The sequence below is a fragment of the Haemaphysalis longicornis genome, unplaced genomic scaffold (assembly GCF_048455015.1).
Source record: "Haemaphysalis longicornis isolate Haplotype H1 unplaced genomic scaffold, Haemaphysalis longicornis Haplotype H1 scaffold_2, whole genome shotgun sequence".
NCBI classification, from domain to species: Eukaryota; Metazoa; Arthropoda; class Arachnida; order Ixodida; family Ixodidae; genus Haemaphysalis; species Haemaphysalis longicornis.
Genome location: NW_027526295.1, coordinates 228,982,019 through 229,004,116, shown reverse-complemented (window position 1 = coordinate 229,004,116; position 22,098 = coordinate 228,982,019).

Sequence of the window (22,098 nt, the reverse complement as noted above, 5' to 3'; positions counted from 1 at the left end):
TGCGTGTTTTTTGTTCGCATGGTGCGTTTTCAGTAAAGAATCGAATGTTACTAAATGTGCGTTGGTAATTACAGTTTCTGAAAAACTCAAATCTGTGTCATTCTAAAGGAAGGCAGATTCCGCCACCCAGTCCCCCAACGCATTTTCAACTGTTTTTGTTTTTGTTATATACACATTGCAGATTGTATAAAAATGTAACGTTCCTGAAAAATTGTTCTCATTCATATATCTGAATGAATACTAAACTAAAAGATTCAGCTAAAAGATTCAGGTAAAAGATTCAGGTAAATTAACTGCTCTTAACAAAACTTTGCTGACTGCCTTTTGCCGAGTCGACTTCTCTGGAAGAAAATTTTAGCTACTATGTCGCGCAGCTACTTACCCATGGAACGGTAGAATGGCTGCAAATAGTTTTGAAGTCACCTTTGGCTTTATTTTTTAAGAAATATTAGGCACCAAGTACTGAAAAAATAAGCAAGCAAGAGGAAGCACAAAAAAATAACCTTAAACTAATGTGAGATTCATTTGCCCGGTATAACAATCTCAGTCTGCTTGCTTCTTGCGTCCAGTCAAGCTGCTGCATTCTGTTCGGATACCTGGACAGAACATAATCCACCACGCCTCCTACAAACAGTAGATGGTGCGTAAATAGTAAACATTAAAGGTTTTTATCAAACAAAGATATATAGGCTACTATGAATTCATAGGAAACACACAAGAGTTCAATATTGTCAACGTTTACCCTCAAAGATTCAGATGAAGAATATATATCTAAATATATTTTTATTTTTCGAATATGGACATTTAGCCTCTAGAAAGGCTCCTACATTGTTTGTTCCACACTTTATCTTGTATAAGGTGCGGCCCTTGCCGACGTGTCTCAGAGCTAGGGTGGCTGCGCCATTTTGTTTCAGTCGGATCACCGACGACTGCTATAACACCTGATTTGTACACCCCGTAGCGTCACCGTTACAACGACTAAGCCATCTGCATGGTCCCACCGTGGGAGCATAGAAGGACCATTGCAGGCCACGCTATGTTTTGCAGCCTTAAATGCATGAAAAATCTACACATGAAGCCAGCTTACCAATACCCTTCAGCCTGCGAAAAACAGCTTGATAATGAGCTATCAGGCGCAAGCCTTAGTTTACCTCTAAAAAGTGTGAAAAACATTTGAACTTCTGGTATACACTTGATGCCACTAAACTCCTCTCGTCACATGTTAGTGGCAACAGGCTTCCTTCTGTTTTGTTATTTGGGCTGACGCTTGCAGGCTGTTGTCGCGCACAAACTGCATTTGTGTGAGTGTTTAGCCACTGCATTTCTGGGCATTTCTAAGCATTTCTAAATTTCCCATTATGACAGGCGGGACGCCGTTAAAAATAGCTCCTTGCCATTTTTTGTCCACTAGTGTGCACATGTGCGCTAACTGTTGCGTAGCCCTATAGTCCCGCTGTAAAGTAACTACACCACCTTCAGTTTAGGTGGTCTACGTAGAAAGTTTTTTTTTTCAGAATTGCGTTACACCATAATGAATTCAGCGTCCTCGAAGCCCAGGCTGCCGGAATAAAAAAAAGGGTACTGGAAAGGATCCGTCGCCGCTTGATATTCTGCTGGTGCGGGAACCACTCAGGCTCAAAAATCTCGAAATGAAACACGCGCGACGGATTCACGGGGGAGAGCGGCAGGAGGCACACTATACTTCCGCTACTCAATCAAAAATTGCAACAGCCAACGTCGAAGGCGCCGGTGCCATCACACTGCGCTGGCGCGCTCAGAGCGGCTATTCCTTTCATCTATTGTTTACGAAAACGTTGGCACTTTTCCGGCATATATTCACGTTGGAGACAGTGACGTATTCGTTACTTAATAGCCCCCACCAACGAGATGTTTATCGTTACCCGACGCCTCATTCCCTTCCCCATTGCTCCTCAGCGGCTGTAGGGAAAGTGAAAGCATTAGTATTGATGGTTACAAAGAACAAAAAAAGGAAGAAGGCACGTGCCTCAAACACCGAAGATATATTTTTGTCTGGCTGCAAGACAAACGAAAAAAAATCTGCAGAAAATTCAGAGAATTCTCTATTACTGCGTAGCATTCGTATGCCGTTTGTCTCGAGTGCGAGTTCTTTACCGCCACCTTTCTTTCCAAATCCTGTCCTGCCAATTATCTCCATTTAAGCTATTACAACGATCACAGGTGGAACTTTCTCGAAATCGGAATTATTGCTTGAGGGCGTTATACGGTTCGCCATTTTACGTAACGTTTTCTATATTTTTCTTATTTCTAGTTTTCAAAATTTCGTTCGACCATTTATCTTCATTCACGCTATTATAGCGATTGCAGGTTGAACTTTCGTGAAATATGCATTGTTACGAAAACGTAGGGCGTTACACGGTTGGCAATTTTTCCTCATTTTTTATATTCTTCTTTTTTCTTTTAGTTTTTCAGACATCGGTTCGAGCAATTATCTCCATTTACGGCACTATAACGTTCACAGGTGGAACTTTAGATAAATCTGTATTATTGTGGATATTCAGGGCGTTACATGGTCCTGACTGCTCGGAAAAAATGCTACGCATTAAAATTGAAAAGATCTTCCGAGGCTGTTTCTGGAGATTGGAGCCACATAATTCATTAAACGAGTAAGGACCCTCGCGCAAGGATTCGTTAGTCTCGTTTCATAGAGCAAATGGGTAATGTGGCTATGTATGAGTTTATTTCTACTCACGTAGAGAGATCCTTCGTACAGGGATTTGAGTACACGCAGACAATAAAATAAAGTCAAACCAGGCAACGCCCGAGTCAACCCAAACCAGCGTGCGGTAAGGCATTGCAAAATTTCGCGCCTGCGTTGCCGGGTTAGCGAATCGTTCACTATATTAAATTCGGTTCCATTCCTAATAAAGCCGGGAAAGGAGATTGCTCAAATACCGTACGCTAGCTTACGCCTTTACTGCACATGAAAATCCACGTACTCAGACCAGCGTTTCATTTCTGCTAGAATACATATCCTTCCCTCCAATCTCTTTTCGAAAACTTTTTGCAACAGAAAAAAGCCCACTTTACTGAAAACTCGGAAGAAAAAGGAAATAGTTTTTTTGCGAACTGTTTGCAACAGAAAGAAGCCCACTTTACTGAAAACTCAGAAGAAATTAATGGAAATTGTTTTTTTTTTTTTGCAAACGAAAAAAAGAATTCACGGGGCACGTAGGTGTTCTTACGGGCTTTAGAGGGCCTGGCGTACTATTTTGGCGAGTACGTGTTATATCCACTCTCACCCATGGACCCCTTGCTAACGCTGTTTTACCGTCCATACTTCGTCTTATTCCAAAATATTTCCTCCTTATTTTTCTTTACTATCAATCACTCAACAAGCATTATTCCCAATTAATTCACCTTAGTCCACCATGTTCCATGTAAATTCACCTTAAAACACAACAATCCCACTTTGGTTCACCTTACTAATTATTATCATTACTAATTAACTTTGGGAATCATTGACCATTTCTCATACATGGCTGGCATGCTTTACTTCACTTCTGCAATTCCTTTGGTTGTTGTAACGTTTGTGTCAACGTCAGTATCATTAATGGTCACCTTTCAATTAGTCACGTATAACTTTCGCCTTAATAATGATGCCACTAGATCTGACTTTGGTGCTTACACGCTACAAAACGTGTTCGAACACTGCCTACAGTAAAAGTGCGCATCTTGAACCGGTAAACGACGATGACTTTCTTGCGCTCTAGAAACAGCACACAACAAGACAACCTCGTTGAACAAATTATCAGGCCACGAACGATGTTACACAAAATTAAGAGAATTCTACCCGCTGCTTTTCTACACGTCAGCTTGAAATTCTAGGTCGACACAATCATCGTGTGTATGTATGTAAAGGAAGAGAAACGTTATTTGAAAACCACAAAACGCGAGTGATATCACAGGGGGCACCAAAGCCGGAGGTTTAGGAGAGGCCAGAACTAACTCACTCTTGTTTGGGGTCAAAATGGCGCTAAGGAAATATCTAAAGTGTGTCGATTTCTTTGGCTGCTTACTCGGGAGAAGCAAATGGTATGGACGGGCCAGCATATGAGGTTCGGACACAACGGAAAGATATTTTTCTATTATACAAAGGTTACGGCAAAATGTGTTCTTTTATTTCTCTTTTGTAGGATAGTAGTGACAAATGAACTGTCAAAAAACAGCGGCAGGTTTTGATGCATGCACCTAGAGGTACTGGTGTCACAGAGCAGCTTGCCGAAGTGATGTATATGGCATGGTAGGATATGAACAGCCTTTGGGTACAAGATTGTCTATATGCTCGCACAGACATTGTTAAGGAGTTAATTAAGGAGTTAACTACGTAGATGATGCACACAACGGATTCCATGCGCGTTATTTCAATTACCCATTCCCCCCGCATTCAAAAACAGGAAAATAACAACGAGGTGAGTATGGGGGGAAGCAGAATCAAAAAAATACAGAAAAAGCGACAATAAATAATTAAAAATGAACAAGAACCTCGGGCAGCAGTGTACTTACTTTGAAATTATGCCGTTTGTATTGTTACGGCGTGTTTATTTCTTCAGGTCCTGCAAAATTACTGGGCATTGTGGCCAGAGCAGATATCACAGCTTAAAGGGACCCTGCAACACTTTTTTCAACCTTTTTTGAAATCTTAAATTCTTGCAGAACATACTCACTCAACACGCCCAGTACTTAGATTAAAGGGTCACAAAGTACCTCAGCCAAATATTACTGACCTATTCCCATAACTTGCTCAAAATATTTTCCTCTCTTTCCCTGTCTTGACGTTCTTCGACGGCTCGAATTAAGTCATTACGACGATGTAGCGGCTGTTGGCCAGTTTTCCTTCAGTTGCAGCAATGAACGCTTTTCGCTAGCAACTTTAAAAATAAAGCCACAAAAACAAAACAGAAATGGAAGGCGTGGCTGGTGCCACGAGCAAACCACGCAGTGCCGCTCCGTGCTGCCGATAACTATAGCTTTCGCAGTGGTTCGAGACGGAAAGGAAAGAGTGAAAGCGTTTATCCAAAGTGTTGATGGGTTCTTTTAAGACAAGGCAGAGTCAGTACCCCCCCCTCACCCCCCCTACCCTTTATCCCTTAAAGTCGAACATTTCTCTGAGACTGCAGCTTCCTCCGTTCCCGGTTTGCTCGCCGCAGCCCACAAGATTTATTACGCGCTACCGCGAATGTAAGCAAGAGAAATGCCATATATTCGAAGTTGTAGAAAAATTTGTGAAGCATCGAATTGGAAGCCACGTACACCTCGAACTGAAAGTTGAAGTCTGACATTCGTCTCATTCAAAAATAGACCGCCGAAAGGGGACCCGAACGGCCAAAAATATGTATAGTTTACACGCTGAAACAATTATCACAGCGTATTTCATTTATTACTTAAAACTTACCGTCTTCCAAGGCCTTGTTTACCGCTAATTTACCTACTTTTTTTCACAGCAAAGGCCATTACTTGCAAAATTTCTAAGGTCGGCTGTGATAACCAAACCCACAAGTGCACAATCAGGCATTTAAGTGACACTACCGCGTAAGCCCCACATCAGTGCACTCTGAGAAAGAAAACTAGTATTATGAATTTGATTAGCAGGACAGAAGAAATGTGAGCTAGCATAAAGCAACGGTCCAAACAGTCGCGATGTGTCGAAGCAGTTGGTAAGGTAAATCATCGAAGGTGCTTTGTGCTTCTTTTAAGTAGATGTTAAAAAATAAGCTAAGTTTCCAAACTGGCACTACGAAGCAAAAACAAACATGGATCGTTGAAGATATCCGATTCTGCTACGGGCAATAGTGGGACGCATGCAGTTCAGTGTTTCCTTAGAAGTAGGATTCCTTGTCACTCCCTAGCGCTTTTCTGTGAAACCTTAAAAAAACGGACAATAGCGGTTGCATTCAGACGTTTGTCGGCTTTTTGGCCATGCAGTCGCTTCCGGCTCGCCCAGCCACGCAGCCAAAGATATACTCAGGCAAAAGCCTTCGTCTGGTGCTTCACCCTGAAAGTAAAGTCGCTGCTATACGTTTCAGAAACCTAGTCTTCAAGATAAACTCCAAACGGACAGGACGAAGCATTTCCGCAGAACTATAAAATTGAAGGGACGTTTTCCTGTTCGATAAATCGAAGAAGGCTTGCCGGCTGTAGGGTGAAATCATACATGGTTATTTCTGAGGAGAGAAAAGGAAGTTCCCTGCCTTTGTGGTCTTGTTTAAATACGGAGCGAACTGTTATTCGCAGGAAGGCCAACGCCTTTCAAATCGATTAGAGGTATGGTAGGGGGAAATCAAGAGTTTTTAAAATTGTTGCCATTTTTCTGTGCGCTCAGCATTCTGAAAGTATGGTGGATGTGTTTGCTTTACCGTCAGAGGCAAGCAAAAAGGCTCAATAATGCCGCGCATACAGAGCACAGCATACAACTTTCTTGTTAGCGATTCATCTTGTTTCAGTTAACGGTTAACATTCAGTTTTGCCAAGGGCAGAAACCGCGAGAAGCACTTCTACTAGAAAGCTATTTTTGTTTTGCTTCTCGAGAATCTGTGTCACTGAGTACCTTTTTACGCGTTTCTTTTTTTGTGGAGAAGGAAGTAATTTATTCCCAGGAACTTTATCGTGTAAACACAAAAATGTTCGTTGTTCATCCGGCGGACAATATCCATGCTGCCTCTGGCACTAAGGAGAACCATCTGATTTGCAGCGGACAGGTTCCTAATGAAGGCGCTGATTTATAGCGCGTGTGCATTAATTATTTTCATCACTTTTCTTGTTTATTTGTATTGTTTAGGTGTTCTTTGCAGTTCTTGTGTATTAAATAGGGAGACATAAAGGGCCATGGTGTCCCCGTTCTTTTTTTTTTCTTTTTTGCATGGGTCGCAGAGTGCAGTAGTCTCTTTTAGATAATTTCCTAATAGTTGCGGATGGACAGAAAATGATGTATAAATAAATGCCAATCTTTCCGCACTGGCATCTAACGGGCTCGTACCAACCGGGAGTTCAAATTTTTTTATATAGATCAGACACCGAAGTTATCTGTTTAATTCTTATCGAAAGGACGGTCGTTCGATCCGGTCATTTCAAGCGCCCCACAGCAACTGCAACACCATGTCTTCTGCAGGAATCGGTGACACAATATATAAACGTCCCTATATAGAGTGCCGTTAGTGGCTAAATTCTCGAGTCTATTGTCTGCTCATAATAGTACGCAAGGAATGCTGCTCACTTAGCGTTGTTTATCAGTTCTGTCCAGTTCTGTTCTGTCCAGCCTTCACGAAGTGCCTCATTGACACAAAGAGCTCCGGGAATGCCGAACTAGCGAATGGACGCCGCGTAAGCTCTAAGTACCCACGCAACGTTAGAATCAGAAAGTTTCTCGGGAAGCAAGTCTAATTAGCTTTCTTTTGGCGATGTTTGTAAGCCTGCCGCTGTTCATACTGAGTTTTTATTGTTGTATATCGAACATGCGATCACTGAGCAATTTTCAGTGGCCGGGAAGACTCTGGAAGACCAAGCAATAGACTGGGAGGAAGAAAACAGCATGCCTTTTTTTCTGTGTGTGCCCTCTGTCATCCTGGACATTAAAATACCGCCAACCTAACAGATCTCATGTGCTTTGGTGCCGAATCTCCTTTGAAGCTGGTGTTGCGCCTTTCTGATTGGACCGCTACGGGCGGAAATTGTTTGGCAATATCGTTGTTATTTATTATTATGTCTGTAAAAGCACCTTAAATAATAAATATCAGTGAAAGCAATATGCATATTGTTACGTAGCCAAGGGCGATGCATTGTTATTTCGAAAAAATAAAGTTTACTGGAAGGAACTTGTGTTCCGCAATGAGCTGAAACAATATAAAAACATCGAGAAGCAGTCAGCAAAATGTTGTACACAGGCCAGCGCCGACGAATCGAATGCCCCGGCATTTACTCTACACGTATTTTTCTACAGTGTTCTAGTTACTCTAAACAACGAGTTAGACGGAGAATATTTTAGATTAAACATGGACAGTGTAGGATACAGAGCGCAGAACAACCTTTGTATATAGCAAAACAAGATTGCCGGTTCGGCATCCAAAATAAGTAACCGTGCACTGCGCTCAGAACACAAGATAATATGGCTAGACAAATGAACTAAGTATATAAAGCAAACAAATAAAAAGGCATAGTTTGCGGCAATATACAAGCGCTATATATTATTAGCTGGTAGTTGCGGGATTCCAGCTACCGGCCATGGATCCCAGCAGTGAAACAGAGTAACAGGAAGAGCATACTTCCCTATCTAGTCTCATGTTCAATTTTGTCGTCTAGCCGCCCAGTGCTGTAAGCCCGGGAGAGCAGCTACGGAGTTGTTTTTCCTGTGGCTCTGTGCGTGCCGCACGCTTCGTTGTCCATCATATATCGTGTTGTCGTCGCGGATACACCGTAGCGCAAACGGTCGTGTTGTTTTGGTTTCACTTAGCTGCTCGTTGTCTGAACAAGGCGGAAACTTATTAAGTAGCGCATTACCTTAGGGAGAACACACAGCCACGCTATTGCACAACTGTTCGTAAGCAGGCATAAAGGCTGATTTTGCATGATATTCTGTGGTTGGCGCTGCCAAACTGTCTGTAATGCTTTGACACGTCCTCAACCTATTTGCTTGCAGTCCCTATCGTAACAAGGGCGTGGACGGGCAAGAACAAGCGAGAGGAAAAAGCGTTAGTTTGGTGGGCTGGGCCAACCGCAGAAAATTGGGCAAAAGCAGTATGAATTTCTTTCATACGAAGCGCTACGCAACATGCGCTGCGTGTATATACTACTGTATGCGTGTACGTAGCACTTTTATAGGCTTTACATGTACACACGATTCGGATTAGAGGCACACATTTCGTGTGCCATTTTTAATATTTCATGCGCACAAACTTCCTGTGGGCGCGCTGTTGCAGCGCCTGAAGCAACGTGATTTGCAGGAATGTAGACATACCTGGTTGTAAAGCCTTCTCCAATACACTTCGAGGGTCAGGCTACCTTCAGCCGGGTGGCTGAATCGAGTCACAGACAGACAGACAGACAGACAGACAGACAGACAGACAGACAGACAGACAGACAGACAGACAGACAGACCAAAAACATCTGACTTTAAGTGCTCAAGAAAGACCGCCCTCTTTAAAACGTGCAAACGAACCAACCCCATAACGCCCTGCAGTTGCACAAAGTAGACACATGTAATCATTAAAATAGCGTAAACAGAGATGATTTCTGGAAGGAACATCGAAGGAACGCATCAATGTAGGAACACATAAAACAACAACAAAAAGCTAGGGAGCCCATTTCCGCGTCGCCCGCTCAAACTGCTGCGTGTAAATCTCCTCGCGAGCGAGTTCTTAACTGGAAAATATGGGAGTGTTCGTGAAAGAGGCTGAAATAGACGAACAGTCCTTTCTCACTGAAAGCCAGAAAGAACACAGCACAGGTCTCTAGCAGCAGGGGTGCCAGGTGCTCAGAAGGAAAAGTCTCCAGGAAATTGCCGAAAGTAGCCAAAAAAGTTGCCATATTAAAGTGAATGTTTAAAAAGGAGCCAGAAAAGCCGCCATTTTTAGCAAGGCGATGCTAGGGAGCACTTTTGGATTACCTTCGGAGAAAAAATGCAAGAATTCCGAGAAATAGAACAGCGTATCAAAAATTTTATTCGTTTCCTCTGCTGCGGGAAAGCGACAGCGGTTGACTACTCTCTCCAAAAAGGCAAAAATACGCAGGTTAGGGTAAAGCATTCAAAGAATTTGAATGGCTCAGATTGAGCCTTCGCTGCACACGATGTTTTACCACTTTCGCTGCCTCTTTACATTCCCTTGATCATTATACGTCGTCATACACACTTCCCACCCCTCTGCATAAAATCACAAGCTCCCGTAAACTACTGAAGCACAACTGTGAACCGACGGTGTTGCTTGAAGGCTTTGACGCTATTCATACGACACCAGGTGCCGGATTGTATAATCCCATAGTCTAATTTTGATTTGTGCCAGTAACTAGCGCTGTACGGTGGTGTGTTATTTTGCCAGATCACTGTCGTCTGCCTAAATGTTTGTCCTGTTCTGTTGTTCAGCTTGTCTTGACGGCTGACATGCACTGAAAAGGTGATATTAGAGCCTTTTCTCAATAGTGGGGTGATAGAAGTGCCCAGAAATGTATGAAATTACCGACGCTCAAAGGAGCCAGAAAGTAGCCAAGTCGCCACGAGACTGGAAAAGTCGCCAGCTTGGCGACAAATTGACAGACCTGACAACCCTGCGTAGCAGGTACACCCTTATAGTACTTTTAAGAGGGGGGGGGGGTTGTAAGGTTTTTTGTGAATTGTTTTCTTCAGTAGAATGGGCAATAGAACCTGAGTTATGGTTGCTCGCGTGGTGCTCAACACTAATCAGCATTTCCTATGAACCCTGTTATGGGGCTCCTAGCATGCAATTACTATTTAAAACCGAGAGGCAAAAACCCGATCCGCAGGGGTACAAACTGTGCAAATATCCGGCAACCCAAGGGTAAAATAAAATTAAAAGAACAACAGTGATCCTATGTCGCTTTTGGAGCCTTTCTTCTCAAGGTTGATGAGATGCAGCTTTACATTCCAGTACATGCCTGGTAAGCCGCTGATAGTCGCGGATGGCCAGTTTCGTGAATCTTCTGCAGGAATGAAGGTTTTCTGCAGGACTGAACATAAGCGCTTGGGTTATCACCCATTTCCTAGCACTTGTCTCACTCCTGCTACACTGGGTGCTCTAATAATTACCTGAATCACATAAAGCAGCAACCACACGGTATCTTCCTTGCTCAGTTATAAAAATACAGCTGCAGTATACCCTTGCCTGCGACAGTTGTTTGAAAATAGCGAGATGCTTGCACTTGTGATGCGGGTTCAGCGCCCCTATGAAGTTCTCGCCCCTCCTACACTGGTGTGATCAAATCGTGGATGACATGTTTTGTTTCCTTTATTAGCCCATGCTCAATGCGTCACGAAGGTAGGCCAGTCATAAATACCTTCTGCTAGAACGCTCTACAATTTTTTCAGGTTTGCAAAGGTTCACAGAATTAGGATCACGTCTGAACGGTTTGCAATGTTGGCGTGAAGCTCGGCATGAAAAAGAAGCCCGTATTCATGCAATCGTAAACCATGCTAAACTCACAAACTTCGGAATCACTCTGCACCACCAGAAAACCCTCAGCAGCAACACACCCAACTCCGAAGTTTTTTTGCGGGCGTTCATACGGGACAATTCAGCATATATCTGAACAATATGTTGTTTTTTGTATGTCTGCAAGTTCCGAGGATCGAACTACTTCCAATGCGAGAATCATAACCGCTTCATCACGATTCTTTGCTGATGAGAAATTGAACCACACAGGTATTAGAGCCTGTTACAAGGTCTAAAGGAGGACGACGAATTCATGGCAGAGTTCGGTGCCCCTGGAAGCCGCAACCGCCTCGTCTTCCCCCGATGCTGCCCACGCACGCTTTACATTCAAACCGTGAGATCACAAATACTGTAGCCATCAGTGTACACATGAGTGTGGCCTTTGTATTGGTTGTTAATATGCTCCAAGGCAAAGACCTTTATAGCCGGGGCTGGTATATCCGCCTTCCGCTTAAATCCAGGTACCGTGGTGACAATTTTCATAGGAGGGACCTACACGGGGCATTACCTGTACAAAATCCAGCAGGCGTCTTCACCTCTTTGTTCCAAATGTGACTCACGAGGAGACATCCATCATGTTATATGCGTGTGTCCAAAGTACACCGTGCACAGACAGAAACTCATATTATCTTTGTGCAGGCAGCTTGGTGCGGGACTTGAGCTCAGGGCTGTTTTGGGTCCATGGTCGGGTCCCAGTCAGGCTGCGCGTGCAATCAAAGCTCTTTTCGAGTTTCTTCGGAACACAGAACTGGACAGAGTTTTGTGATTGAAAATTTTGGCCGCATCAAATGACATCATTTCGTTTTCACTTTTTTTCTCTTTTTTTTCGTTCTGTTTTTCTTCTCTCATCTAGCGTAGCAACCCAGCCCGACGGATCGGCTAACATCGCTGGTTTTCATTAAAGTTATTCTCTCTCTCTCTCTCTAAATACTGTAGCAAATAGATGTAGGGGTTGCTTGGCTCAGGACCGTACCACATACACACCTATGTCGCATGCCACTGATCATTATGATCATCATGATGATCATCATCATTACTGTGATGATACTAATTCATCATCATTGTGATCATGATGAACAGCCTACTTAGGTCCACCGCACAACGATGGTCTCTCCCATGGGCCACCAACCGCCCCTGTATTAACCACAAATGAATAATGACCTGCGTGCTAGGCGTTATAATGCATAGCTTTTATTTTTTCTTTCTGACGCAATTGAGAAATTCATCGTCGTATTTCATGCACTCTCTGGCATAACATTGTAAAGGTAAGGTCGACTACTTTCTCTCTCGTTTTCTCTTTGAAATACACACCCTCACGGGACATCTGGCCAATCGGATCACGTGTGTGAACTGTGGTACTTCTGCGATTACCTAATTACTTGACTGTCCCAGACGGCTTAATTTATTTTAAGTATATAATAGTTAGGGTACGGTAGTCTATACGGGGCTTTATTTCCGTTGCATAATTTTGCCGTGCATGGTCTATGAGAGAAAGTGTTCATTGAGCGTATATTTACATGGAGAAGTCTTGCCTCTCGTCAGGGGGAACCGGTCTGCGCCTTGTGCCTATACTCTTGCGGTTGACGAAGACCTAACATTCTGAAAAGAGGTGAGGTTGAGGAGGGGGGTGGGGGTTCTACGTGAAACTGACGAGGGTGGAGGTTGCCCTCTGACTTAATTCTTTTCTTCAACAAAGCTGGAAACTCTACTTGGCGTGGGCAGTGCTTCACTTTGAAGAGCCAAAGTTTTGGATAGACGCGACGTAGCTATATCCAATTTCCGTTTTATGGTCCCTACCTCCACGCATATCCACGTGCACAGATTGAAGTTAGAGTTCCGCGAATAAGACAATTAGATTTTTTGCTAAAAATAGGTTTTTTGCCCATCCTAAACGAAGCGAAAAACGGACCTAAGCACTTCTGTAACTGTAGGCTTCCTTGTGAACTCGTAACAGCCTTACAAGTTTTAAACAATAAGCGCAGAATATACCAGGGTGGTAAGATATTGCGAAATACATGAACAATCTGGCGTAACTGTTTAATGAACTCTAAGCACGCACAATCCGCGGCGTCCGCTAAAGCAAAGGCAGCGAGGAAGCACCGCAAGCAAACTTTTTGGCAGAGAGTGGATGAAGGTGCCCTTATCATCAAATAACCACGACTGACAATTGTTTTTCTATCTCAAGCGATGCTAGAATGTCCGAAGCTTCGGCGTATGCTATCACCCAGGCGTTCAACCATTTAGCATTTCCTTTAGAGGAAAACAAAACAGCGATGAAGGAAAAAGACTGAAGGTACGTTAGAGTACGTCCACTGCATCCCGAAGTAGTTGTTTTGTACGTTTAAATCATTGTTGTCCTTTATTTTCTCCTCTAATATGGTCTGCCAACATTCTATTCTGGTACCACCCTATCGGCCCCGTGCCTTCCAGAAATAAAGAATAAAGCCCTATGTATGCTACTGCTTGGGATGGTTTGTGATGTTTCGGCGATTTAACACTTTACTGGTGCCAAGAGCCTTCTTATTTAAACTTCGAGCAGAAGAGTCGAGCGAAATATACGTTGCGAAGCAGATATCAGCCAGAATTTTCTTTTGAGAGCCTCATTGAATAACGTAAAGCAAGCACTGAAAAAAAAAGGGGGCAGCAAGTAACTTCTATTCTGAGCGTGGGATGGTCTTTCTTTGAAAAGGTGAAGGATCCCTGCGCGATCATTCACTCGACCGGTGGTCGTTCCTATATCTATGCATATCTCCAGCATTGCGCAACATGGTAAATTCCAAAAAAAGGGACAATGTTAGTTGTGGAAACATTTTTTCGCCTATGTGTGCCTGCATCTATTTCGCCTGAACATTCGAGCTTACGTAAAGAACAAAAGCGATCTACCCGCATAAAGAGACCTTTGTCTTTCGCATCATTTATCTATGAACACCAACATAGCTAACAGGACAACTCTTTTACTTCTGTGTTTTAGAACATCAAAGAGACCCTCTTCGTATCCTACTCTCTAATTACCCTGGAATAGCCAATTCGTTTTCTTAACTCTGACCAGGTTATCAGTTAGAGGAATAAAGTGCCGAAATGTCCGTTGACAATGGCCGTGTGGCATTTACAGCTTTTTTGTGTTGATCGTATGAAGAGTAGTGATCCTGATTACTGACTCCGACGCCTGCCAGTCGGATTGTCTGTGCAGAGAGATTATTTGAAAGGAGCGCAGCCGTATCTGTGACTGTTGAGCTCTAACAAGGCGGCACAATAAACAGCTGTGAAATACTTCCGTGACTAAGGTTCAGGCTCAGAACATCGAGCAGAATTTTTTAACCTTGTCAGGATATTTGTAGCGCTAATATATCAGGTTTCATCATGAGCTGGACCCTTCAACGAGAGAAAAAAGTGATGGTTGGCTGGAATACTTGTCGGATGCTTCAAACCTTCATACACTCTACGCGTGATAAGCGCGCGCCGACTAAAAATATTAGGATTTAGTCTTGAAACGGGCCGACGGCACCAAAGAGTGCCGTAGCCTCCACATGAAGTATATTTCGCTCTCCCATTAGCAAGCCAAGCTCGTTGCTGACTTCCCTGTGTCGTTAACGTTATCGCTCTCTCTCTCTCTTTCCACTCAGACTATATGATACTCGATCGATACTGATAAGATGTTTTTGGGTGCCCCTAATCCAGTTTTTCCGGATTGCAAGGTACTTCCATCTGTGAGGGTTCCATTCCGTGTAGCATTGCGTGGGCAGTGATTTGATAATCTGGATAACTTGCCTGTCACATCAGCAGTGTCAGCGTCTTGCAGTAAGGTACGAGGACGATAATCTGTCGAGGCATGTTTGAGGCTGCCGCAATCTGAACGGCAAGTTTTCTCTTGCCTCACGACAGACCGGGGCTTGCCCCGCAGTGGGGCCTGCGACTGCTCGCATATAATGTAGCGGTCGTACCAATCAATGCCGTTTGTTCCGGTCATTACCTATAATACCGGCGAGCAAAGAGAATTCCCGGTTAAATTTAGACCCGTTTCTTGGCTGTGCAAACATTAGCGCACACATGTAAACGATGTTACTATCATATTTGCCTGATCGACTAGCATTCTTTATTTTCAAGCATTTTCGTTCATGTTAACAAGCACAAACTTGGTCGACTTTCGCATTACATCGAAGAGCTTTCTTATTACGCGAAGCTCGTCGGTGGATGTGCCAACGTTCACAGGGAAGGCTTGAATAAGCTCCAACAGGACCATGCTGGGCGGCGCTTCCATGGAATGGAAGCACCGTATACACAATGGAAGAATGACGGTGCTTCCACGGAAGTGCCGTGAATTTTCACCATAAATGGAGCTCCACGCTTGTCGGTGCTCCATCGGGGTGGTTCACAAGGCCCACAAAAGGCAACGTTGGGTGCGGCAGCCGTCCGCGGTCAGTGCGTGCGGTGGGAACCGCAGTTATCTTCGGGATATATTTTTGAGCCACTGCCCATGTGCTGAAGCGATCGGAACCTGGTGAAAACAAATTGGCTTTACCGTGTGCTCGCCGGGCTTGCTCATCTGTACGCAACATATACCATTGCGTGCGATATTTTCCCTTAAAGTACACTACACAAATATTGCAGTATCTTTCAGCATATTCTTTCGTGAAAGCACATATTTTGGCTAGCTTTGTCGCCGAGCCTAGCTCCTGCCTAAGTCGCCTATAACCTGCAACCTCGACATCGGACTCACTGCAGCTGCTTTTTCTAAACTCACTATTCATGCTGCTACTTCACTGCCTACACAGTAGCTGAAGGCCAACCAAGACTGCTCGGAAAATACGTGACGCATGCTCGTGTTTTTTTTTTTGTTGTTGTTGTTGTTGCTGTGACCAGCTCCAACCCGGATCACCAACAACATCTTGTAGACCGGGCGAGATAGGCTGCCAAGACTCGGGGCTTCCAGGACTAAGGAGGTCCTTCACCTGGCGGTCAACCCAACAACATTGACTGCTCAACTAAATGTTTATTCCCCCTCCTCCTTTGTTGTTGTTGTTGTTGTTTAAGCCGATGGGATTATCTGAAACAGTGCATGCAAAGTGCTTCGTGCATTTCATTTTTTATCCATGCTATAAAACAAAGCGCGCTAAATATTTTGGGGGGTTTATTGTTTCGGGTGTACGCGCGACATCAGACTTGTGGAATGCCATGGAACGTGTTAGCAAAGTATTAGCAGCTGTGGACAGTTTTTTGTAGACGACATTTGGAGGGGGGGGGGGGGGGGGGGGGGGCTCGGTGGACGCCGGCCGTGTGCGTACTTTCGCCAGCCTAGCCAAGCGACGATTTCGCGTTTAAACAACTTATTTGAGGACATAGTCGAGCCCACGGAAGGACTGAGCACAACGGAACGGGAAAAGTACGAAACAGCAACGATGGCAGGCCGAGGACATGTGTATATAGCGGAGCAATGAGGAATAAATGCAGCGCCAACCGGTGCAGTGGCGTCGGAAAGAACTAAAACCAACTAAACAAGCAGTAACCTGGATGTCGAACCGGAATTTTTTCGGGTTCGGTTCGGTTCGGGTTCAAGCCTTTCGGGTTCAGTTCCGGTTCGGTTCCGGAGCACCATTTCGTTCCGGTTCGAACCGGTTCGAACCGGTTCAGACGGGTTCAAACGGTTCGGAGAAAAAAAAAGCAGGAGTGTTTTTTGTGTTTAATTTTTTTAGTGCTGTGTCTTCGTTTCATTGTAACGTCGGTATAAAAACAAATTCATATTGTATCTTTCTTTGCGCAAACGTTCTCATTTTGGCGATTCAAAAAGACCCTGACACCCTTTTTTGAATTTTTCGAAATCTCAAATGCTTCCAGAACGTAGTCAACGAACACGTGCAATACTAAGATTACAGAGGGTAGCAAAACACCTCAGCCAAAAATTACCGTTATATATCTATTAGGCAACTTGGAAACTTGCTCAAAAGATTTTTCTCTTTTTTCCTTCTTCGACCTCCGGAAAAATGTCATTAGAGCGGCGTAGAGGCTATTGGCCGGCTTTTCTTCAGCTGCAGCAATGAACGCATTCGATAGCCACGTAATAAAATTGGAGATGCTTGCACTATATAAGTCGCGCAAGGCCTGGAGGATTTCTTTCTATGTAAGCACTGAAGGACACACCACCACGTATCAGTAGGTTTGAAATTGTTTATTTACATGTTCCGTTGTCGCGTTTCCCTGTGGTAGTAGTAGTCATCGTCAAATGCATCTATATCGTCGTCTTCCTCACGCATGACTGGCGGCCCAGGATCGCTTTGTCCGCACGCTTTCACATGTGTTCGAAAGTGGAGCGCGTCAACACGGGCTAGAACCAGTGGCAACCGGGTCCGCGAACTAAGCTTCTGTAGCGCGAGCTGTCTTGTGCATCTCCCTTGAGGCGCGTTCGCACATGAACTGTTTTCTTAGTATTTTTTTCCGAGCGCCACGCGCAAGCCTGGATGATGCCAGGCGCTCCACGTAAGGCGCCTGCTCACGTGCGCGGTAAGCGGGTGGAGTAACTATGACGGGTGGTTTTTCTGATGAAGCCGGACACATTACAGCCAGCAACAGCAGCTTCGCTGTTCAAAATGGTGCAGCTTGCACTACTGGCGCAAGGCTGGAGAAACAGCGGAGCTGAGGGTCATCCTCGCTTTTTCGAATCTTGCTCTTTTCCTAAGTTTTGCTGGGCTCCGCTCAGTTTTTTAGGTTTCGGGATGTTCCTGCTAGGCTAGACTAAGTGTTGAGGTGTGAGGCCAAGTTTACCCGGTTTTTACAAGGCCGTTCCGGTCGGTCGCCAACACTAACAGCGGATCCCAGGGGGAAGAAGCTAGGTCGATTTTCAGCTGCACCGTTTCTCCAGCCTTGCGCCACTAGTGTTGCTGCGCCAATTTGTTTTTGCGTTTTAGTAGCCCGAAAAAGACTCTCCCTCACCTTTAGGATGGCATATACGAAAGGGTGCGCACACGCATATGCCCCTTGTGCTAACACTCCAGCAGGCGCGAACGCCGGCTTCACTGTTATACAATCCTTTCTGCGGTGGTGCACCAATTACGGGCAGCGCAGGTTTTGTTCTTAGTATATTTTTGCGGACGTCATCAAACCAGGTTCAAGCTTAAGTGCTCCGCTGTTAAAAGAAAGCCACAAAAGTAATGCAGAAATGAAAGGCGTATCTGCTGCGACGAGCAAACCAGGCAGCACCGCTCCGTGCGGCGATACCTAGAGCTTTCGCAGTGCTTCCAGACGCGAAGGAAAGAGTGAACGCGTTTATCGGAAGTTTTGCCGAGTTCCTTTAACGGCACAATCCACTTCCAAATGTTTTTAATTGGAGGTCAACGATTCAACATTAACTTAAACGATAGAAAAGGTTCACAGGAACACTTAAGGTTGCTTGGGTGTGTGAATGGGAAAGAAATACTCTTTATGATCGCAAGTTTCTTTTTATTAATTCAGTTAGGTCATTTATATAATTCAATTTGAATTTTATTCCTGGCTCATAAACCCGCAGTTTCATAAACAAAAAAAAATGACTGACTATTACGATACACCCTAATGTGAAAGTTGAGGGAAGCACGAACTGCCGTCTTCTCGGCGACGGCGTATAGCGCCTGCGTTTCACGAAGTGATCGCGGCATCAGCGAACGCACGACGGCTCGCGCTAAGCTCTGGCGTTCTCTTGTAGCGCGGGCCGTCGCAGGGGAGCATGTCTCGCGCGGCTTCAGCATACCGCCCTCCCGCTCACACTTATGTATTACTTTCATCCTCCGCTTTCATGCTTGCTTTATCTTCGGTGGCCTCTCCGTTGTCTCGGTAAAAACAAGGCTGACCCTGAGAGACTACGCAAAACGAGAGCAACGGGTGCTTAAAAGCAGCTATCAAGAACATGACTCTATGGAACTGCCGCAGTACCGCATTGTGTTCCACTCCGCTCACCGACCACCTCGTCTTCAAATAAAGCATCCTCACCGCAGTCTTCTGGCAAACAAGCATGTAGCCTCCTGGCCAGTGGGCCAGGAGGCACCGGTAGACCCCGGTGCCACCGACGCCACCTACGCCTCTCCCTTCTGGGATCCTCGCCTGAACCTTCTGGCAATGGGCACCTTCCCTGCAGGCTACCCATTGCCAGTCCGTCCACAAAGCAGGCGACCGTCCGTCTACCATCTTTCTTTTTTTTTTGTTCCATCGAGTATCGCCATGGTGCGGCTTTGCGCCCACACCCCCTCCTGGGTGGCTGGTGACGGGCCGCCCCTCGTCTCCAAATCCCGCATCCTCGCCGAAATCTCCTGGCTGGTGGGAAGGCAGGCAGACAGGTGTAATTTACTGACAAGCGGGAACTTGGCAGGACAGGCGATTTCTCTGGGTAGCAGAGAGCCTGCCCGACTGCCATCGTATTTGATACCATCAAATAACCACACAAGCACGCCCGCACACACGCGTATTTTCGCACAATAAGGCAAAAAATTTCGCATTAAAAATTGGTTGATCTGCTACGCTTTTTAAGTACCTATAGTTTCCGCTGACCAAGTAACGGAAGCGCTTTGTATCATCGTCCGGCATACCCTTCCATCAAAAAAAAGATCCACTCCAACGCAAGGACAAGTGCACGCGTTGGGTGACATGCAGCTCGCGGAGCCCCATCGCTAAGTTTTGCAGTTAGGCCCGAAGTTTGCCTTTGAGCGCCGTTTTTAAAAAGTGGAAAAGGTTAGCTTATTGGCCCGTGCCATCGCTCCCCATGTTCCCGAGGGTGATAAGCAGCGCCGGCGCCGCATTGGGGAGTGCATGGATGCCGTCGTGCGGCCCACAGTCAGGCCCGAAATAAGCTTCAACTGGAACGTTATGGTACATTACATGGTAAACCATGACCTGAAACTGCTTTTAACGGGTGAAGAGGACCAATACGTTGTTTTACCGAAATGTATGTTTTGTGAGCAGGCTTTAAGAGCAGTGCATAAGAATTTGAGAGTGAAAACCCGGCTTGTTTGTATCCCCCCCCCTTCCGCGTCTGCGCCTAGTTTTTGCTCTGTCAGCCATCAGGGAACAGCCCAGCGTATACAACACTCCAGCAGTTGGTGATGTCTAGAGGCCGGATTTTTAGGCACTAAAAAAGCACGTTTTAGACGCCAAAAATAGGCGGCAAAAACAACGTTTTAGGCACTAAAAAGAATAAAATAGGCGCAATAAATTTTTAGATAAATGCTGATAATTTCAAGTGAAGACGTGAGGGAACTGTAAGCACGACAGGAAATCCAAAAATGTCATTGCTATGAGGCCACAATGGCAGTAACAGTTCAATTAAATTCAATTCAATTCTTTATTTTTCTTTCATAACAAGTTCTATACATTGACCTTAGACGTGGAATTGCCCCGTAATACCTCTGGGCTAATCCGTTTCGGCATCTTCCGTTTCGGCGTCTTCCGTTTCGGCATGGCTGAAAAGGGCAGCGGAGAAAGCCAGACCATGCACGTTGAAAGACCGGACCAGAAGGGAAGGGTGCCTCCTATTGGTCGGGTCCAATCGCCTAGAGCCAATTTCTCCCCTGGTGGTGAACCTTTAAACTAGTAAATTACAAACGTGGCCTCCGCGATCGGCTACCGGCGGCGGCTACCAACGGCGCTACCAACGGCGCCGATCGGCTACCAACGGCACGCCGCCGGCAGCAAATCGCGAAGGCCACGTTACATGCGTACACGCGTGTACGTCACAGGTTTTTAGATGCAACGCATCTCTTGCTCGGGGCTATGTCACTCCTGCGTCTGTCCGGCGGCGGCGTCCGTCTCTCCTCCACTCTCATCTCCTCTCTCCGATAGCGAACGCTCTCGCTAACAGCGGCAGCGGCGACGGCGGCGTCGGCGGTGTTGCACAGGTGCGTCTTTCCTCCACTCTCCTCTCCGCTCTCCGATAGCGAACGCGGTCTCAGTCGACGGTCGTCCGTGCTCCGTTTGCACTCTCTCGCAGTACTCGACGATTGCTTGATGCGACGGTTCCTTTAGAGAATCAACCCAATGGAAACACCAATGGAACCACCAAGATGCGTTGCATCACACCAGGGTTCCCGCGAGGGGAGGTGGGCGTAATTTTTCCCCATCACTTTCGTTTCCACTGACGGTATCATAGTTCCCCTGGGGAGTAGAGTTGTGCGTCCACCGCCAAGTCCTGCGGGAAAGCCACCCGTAAACCATGAAGATGCCGCCGCTCCACTTGCACTGGCGCAAAGGGAGGGAGGGGGGGGGGGGGTTAAAAGAGGATCAGGTTCAAACCCATAGAATTCAGAACAGTAAATATTTCCAGGTAGAATTAATAAAGGTATCAAATTGCACTCGAAAGCGAAACTTGACGCTGCATAGTGCTGATTTAGGCGCCAATTTGAGAAAAAAGGCATTTATAGGCATTTATCGGAGTTTAGGCACAAACACCCAAAATTGGCATTTATAGGCGCTATAAAACCACCATAAAAGCCATCCTTCACCTCCAATTCGTGCTCATATATCGAAATGGGGTGATAGGAACGCAAGGAAAAAAATAGGCATTTGCCTAAAATCCGGTCTCTAGATGTCCTTGGAGGCCTTCACAAGGGGGCAGGGATGCATTCGAATTAATAACACATTGAAAGCTTTACACAATATTAAACGCCATGTACATGGGAACCACGATGGGAATAAGCCATGATATGTTGCCTCGGAATATACGTTCAAACATAGCTTATTCTTAATGCTAAAAGAAAATTGGGGAAATGAACAGTATCTAACAAACTGATAGTATGCACTCTTATCAAAAAGGACAAAAAAAGGACTAACTACAGCTGTTAGTCCTCGCGAGCGACCGTTGCTCCTCAAGAGGAGTAACTGTGGGAGTGTGCGTGCTGTGTGCATAATTCGCGGAGTAAATTTTCGTCCCCGACGATCTAAAGAGCAA